General features: G+C 37.4%; 1 long non-coding RNA gene across 1 annotated transcript in view; it reads right to left on the bottom strand.

Annotated features, from left to right (window-relative positions):
- LOC105004535 overlaps positions 1-5,427 on the bottom strand; it is a 57,821-nt gene that overhangs the window by 28,618 nt on the left and 23,776 nt on the right. The window contains exon 2 of the long non-coding RNA XR_827235.1: positions 4,091-4,165. This is a non-coding gene — a long non-coding RNA (uncharacterized LOC105004535). The remainder of the gene's footprint in view (positions 1-4,090; positions 4,166-5,427) is intronic.

Raw genomic sequence — 5,427 nt, 5'->3', positions numbered from 1 at the left:
GACAGAGGATGGACTGGTTGGATCTCCTTTCAGTCCAAGGGACTCTCAAGATTCTTCTCCAAGACACAGTCAAAAAGTATCAATTCTTTGGTGCTCAGCTTTCTTTATAGCCCAACTCTCACATCCATACATGATTCCTGGAAAACCATAGCTCTGACTAAATGGACTTTTGTCTGCAAAGTAATGTCTCTGCTTTTTAATATACTGTCTAGGTTACTCATAGTTTTTCTTCCAAGGAACAAGTGTCTTAATTTCATGGCTGCAGTCACCATCTGCAGTGGTTTTGGAGCCCAAGAAAATAAAGTCTGTCACTGTTTCCATTGTTTTCCCATCTATTTGCCATGAAGTTATGGGACTGGATGCCATGATCTGTTTTTTGAATGTTGAGTTTTAAGTCAACTTTTTCACTCTCCTCTTTCACTTTAATCAAGAGGCTCTTTAGCTCCTCTTCGCTTTCTGCCACAAGAGTGGTGTCATCTGCATATGTGAGGTTATTGATATTTCTCCCAAAATCTTAATTCCAGCTTGTGCTCTTGCTTCTTCAATATTCTTGCCTTGAGAACCCCATGAACAGTATGAAAAGGCACCCTCTCCAGTTGTGTCAATGAAAAATGTCTCTAGACAGTGCCGAAGGTTTAAAGTCACGGGAATAGAGTAATCAAGAGTTCCCTTTGGGGCTACTTGTGAAGTCTACCCCTCCTAAATATATAGCCATACAGAGCCAAGGCAATATCTGAACTAACAAGTTTCTTTCAGAAAAGAGACTTGTATTAGAGAAAATAACCTTAAGTAAGCAATTAACAGTATTTAGTTCAGTAATCCTGTAAAAGGGATATGTGTGTTAGTCGCTCAGTCACGTTCAACTCTTTGGGACCCCATAGCCTGAAGCCCACCAGGCTTCTCTGTCCATGGAATTCTCCTGGCAAGAATACTGGAGTGGGTAGCCATTCCCTTCTCCAGGGATCAAACCTGGGTCTCCTGCATTGCAGGCAGATTCTTTACCATCTCAGTCACCAGGGACATAAGCAAATGTAACACAAAATTAAAATCTTGTATTATCTGAAACAAAACAGAGGAAAGATGAACGAAGAGCTTTAGCAGGCCTGAGGATGCTAGTACCTTGTTTACTCATCAAGCACACAAAATATCAGTCCCTATTAGAAGAACTATAATATGCAATTTACTTGCCTTAAAGAAATTCATCTTTGAATATTAATTTTCATTGTGGATCTGTATGTACAATATTTAGCCCTAAGAACCGTGACCAAGAACTGGCTATGTGAAGGGGAAGATCAGCTGTATCCTTTTCAGGGAACACGCTTCAATTAATTCCTTTTGAAGTTATACTCAAAGATGTATACTTCCCCTAGAAACCTAATTTATTGCTTGTCTTGGTGCTTTCACCACTGCAGCTTATAAATATAATTTAGATTTTACAGATCAAACCATAAGCTGTGAAACTCTTATTTATCCTATTACAAACATTATGTTTGCTGTCTTAAGACCCTTCGTCCTGTAATCTCATGATAATAAGGCCATATCTGCACTTTCTCCAGTTTTTCAAATGAAGCCAGCTCTCCTAATATGATCCAAGAGCTCTGCCCCCATCCACCCCAGACCCATTGGTTACTTCTCTCCTTCCCTGGGTCTGTGACTCACTCACTCCTCTTTCTTCTTCCTACTCTCTGTATCTGTTCTTCATCCATTTGAAAACTCTTCTTAGATTCCTCTGAAGTCATGCCATGGCTGCCTCCCAATTCCGCACATTCCACTATAACTTCATCCACAATTTCCAAAACAGGTTCTCTCCAAACTAGATCTGGGGACCCAAGCGGCCAGTCTAGGTCTCAGATCTCCCTCCATCAGAGGAAAAATGTGTTGTCTCTTTGTAGGCGGAGAAGGCAATGGCAACCCACTCCAGTACTCTTGCCTGGAAAATCCCATGGACGGAAGGGCCTGATGGGCTGCAGTCCATGGGGTCGCTAGGAGTCAGACACGACTGAGCAACTTCACTTTCACTGTTCACTTTCATGCACTGGAGAAGGAAATGGCAACCCACTCCAGTGTTCTTGCCTGAAGAATCCCAGGGATGGGGGAGCCTGGTGGGCTGCCGTCTATGGGGTCACACAGAGTCCGACACAACTGAAGCGACTTAGCTGCAGCAGCAGCAGAACATTTTTATGGATGATAAGGAAAAAGGTTGCCTTCAAAGGTTACAGGTAAGAGCCTTAACTGAAGGACTGAATTGTAATGCAAAAGCAACCTTTGTAATTTTAATCTCATGTAGCCCACAGGACAAGTACTAAAGAATAAATCCCATTTATATCCGTACTGTGAAAACACTGCGTGTTTATCAAGTGTTTAATTGTAGCAGCCTCCAAGTTCAGAGACTTGAGATACTTAATGGAAATGAAAGGGGTATTGTTTTGCATTGGGAAATGTAACTGCTCTTGACAGAGCAAGAATCTGCAGACACTGACCGTGAGAAGTTCATAAACACACTATGCTTTTAAATGTCTGACATAAATTAACATGGCTCAATAACAAATTCTAGAGATACCTATTCCTTTAAAGTAAAGGTGCTTTTTTCTAGAAATCAATATTTTTAAAATAAATATTTGCCTCTACAGGATTTAGAACATAAAGACATATAAACATTTTCCACAGTAGATTCTTTTCTCTTTGAAACTGGTTTCAAAACTTCCTCTTCTTATATGGCACAGTATTCAGTATTATTAAATGAAAAAGAGAGAATTAGAAATATTGATAGAATGGCAATATTTGTTCTAAAATAAAAAATACATAGACATATACAAAGATGATAGATAATAAGTGGAATGGGGACATGCTTGAATATTGAGAAAATACTTCTAGAAAAAAGCTGAAGAAGCTGATAATAATTATTGCCCTAAGAAGATGGAAAATGGAGACCTACTTCCGACTGTCAATATATTTGTACTGTTTATTTTTTATATATCCTCAGAGAAAGACAACTGAAACACAGAGAGACCGACACACAAATGCATGTGCACACACACAAAATAGATATTCCTAATTCTAAATTCAATTTATGATTTATGTGACCTATTAATCTTTTAAAAATATGGGTCACTGCCCTTAAAAGAATTAACAAGGGTAGACTGTCTTGACTGATTAAAAGTCTTTTAATTAGATAAGTGTATATACTATTCCCAAATGGAATGAAATGGTGGTGAAGAAATGACTTGAAACAAAACCTAAAAAAAGGTATTTAGGATTTTTCAACAAAACTAAATTATAAGATTAAAAATATCACATGCCATTGAAGTAAATCTTCTCAAATTTAACAGATAACCAAGCAACAACAGAAAGAGTTATTTTCTTAAAAACAGTATGGTCTACAGAGAAGTAGCAGTTGAAGCTGATGACAATCCTAAATATACTAATCATAAGGGCAACTTTAAAGTTGATTGCAGGCAATGTTATGAAAAAATATAAGATCACACTGAAAAATAAAGACCAATAATACCAGAAAAACCTTCAGAAAAATACCAACCACCTGGTATATGAGACAAGTATACTTAAGAAACTGATTAATGCTTATTAAAGAATTTTTAAAATTTTTGCTATAATGTACATACATTTTAAGTATTTTTACTTTAGAGAAAAATCTTCAATAGAACTATTTGTGATCTACTGTGCAATAAAACCAATTTTGGCTGACGTGTATATGTTTCAAAATATCATCTAAAATTACCTAATTCCAATGACCTTTATTACCTGCTTTTACTCTCAACGGTGGCCTAGTTTACAAGATAAACTACATGGTCACACTCGTAGGGAAGAAACAATGGCACTGATCAGCTCACACACCTTGGGACCTCATTCCATTACTCCTCAAGTAGCTGACTTTCCTATTCTCACTATTAAAACAGATCATCTCTGAGGCATTTAACAGCGATGTCCTCAGAATGTTTTAAGATTTTTCTATAAACCACTACCAGTCAAGAACAAGGTGAAAGCTCTCCCACTCTACTAAGAGGAAAACTTAAGGATGACTGCCCAGCTGTTTCTCTGCTTGTAAGTACTGGATGTAAAATGAACACTATACCTCAGGTTTCTGAATCTTCAGCAGGAAGGGTTCTATTTCAAAACCATGTTCCAAGGAAGGTTCCCTTTGAGGATTCTATAGAAAAAAGAAAGTACAATTAAATGAATACATGAGTCAGAAGTATACTAAAAGAATAATAGAACCTGGCTACATGGGGTTTCTCTTAGGATCACAAGGAAAATTTAGCAGGAAAACTATAAACTTACTATACAAAAGGAATACATTTACCATATAAATTTACTATCTCATATACATACATACGTCTTCATAAAATAAAACTGAACCTTCCTGCCTTTAAGAGACATGATGTAGGAACAATGACTACTTTCTTAACATAATAAAATCAAGCCAGTACTATATCCAAAGTTAAAATACTAGAAGGACAGTCTTTAATGTCAGAAGATAACCACCACCTCCACTCTTTAGCAGTACCTTTATTAATATAGTGAATAATCAAAAAAAAAAAAAGAGAGAGAAAGACAGGGAGGGAGGAAGGAAGACAAAAATTTGTTGAACAACCACCTAAAGATCAGCCAACTTTTTCTATAAAAGACCTGAGAGTAAATACTTTAAGACTTCACGGGTCATACAGTCCCTGTTTCAGCACTGCAATTCTTTGTTAGAATGCAAAAGTACCCAGAGACAATAGCCAGGCAATGGACATGGTTGTGCTTCATCCAGTCATTTCTATTTATAGACACTGACATTTGAATTTCATACAATTTTCATATGTCACAAATTATGATTCTTTGGATTTTTCACCCAAAAACATTTTAAAATGTAAAAACCACTCTTAGCTCTTGGTCTGCACAAAAACAGGTGGGCCAGGTTTGAAGACTCTGCCCTAGATCACTTTGACAATCAAAGTCCAAGAAGTAGAAAGTGGTGAGGTAGGTAGATGTGTGTCTGTTGGGGAGGGGGTGAACTGAGAAAGACAGGCAGTACTGGGGAAGGGCAAGAGATGCTTTTCCATAATCATAGATTAATTACAAGAAAAAATTTTAAACTATTAGATAAATATAGTATCTAATTACCTGCTTTCCTTTTTTTTTTGGGGGGGGGCATGGTAAGGTAAGGGATTTTATACAGAGTCAAATTATTAAAATGTTAAATTTTAAAACAGCATATTTCTCTTTTGCTCTTTTCAGAAAAGAAGAGGGGATCTGCTCTCTTCAGCTATCAATTCCAGTTCTGTAAAGAGAGTAAACCTCAGGAATTCCTCTTTGTTTTATATCTAATCTCAAGCCTCACTGACCTTTCATCGAGAACAATACTGTGCACACAGTTCCGACATTCAGACCAGTTCCTCCCCGCTCGCCACACCCCCCCCCCCCCCC

The sequence above is a fragment of the Bison bison genome, unplaced genomic scaffold, assembly GCF_000754665.1.
Source record: "Bison bison bison isolate TAMUID 2011002044 unplaced genomic scaffold, Bison_UMD1.0 scf7180017864479, whole genome shotgun sequence".
Lineage (NCBI taxonomy): Eukaryota > Metazoa > Chordata > Mammalia > Artiodactyla > Bovidae > Bison > Bison bison.
The sequence above is the reverse complement of the archived record's forward strand: the minus strand, read 5'-3'. Positions and strand labels throughout refer to the sequence as shown.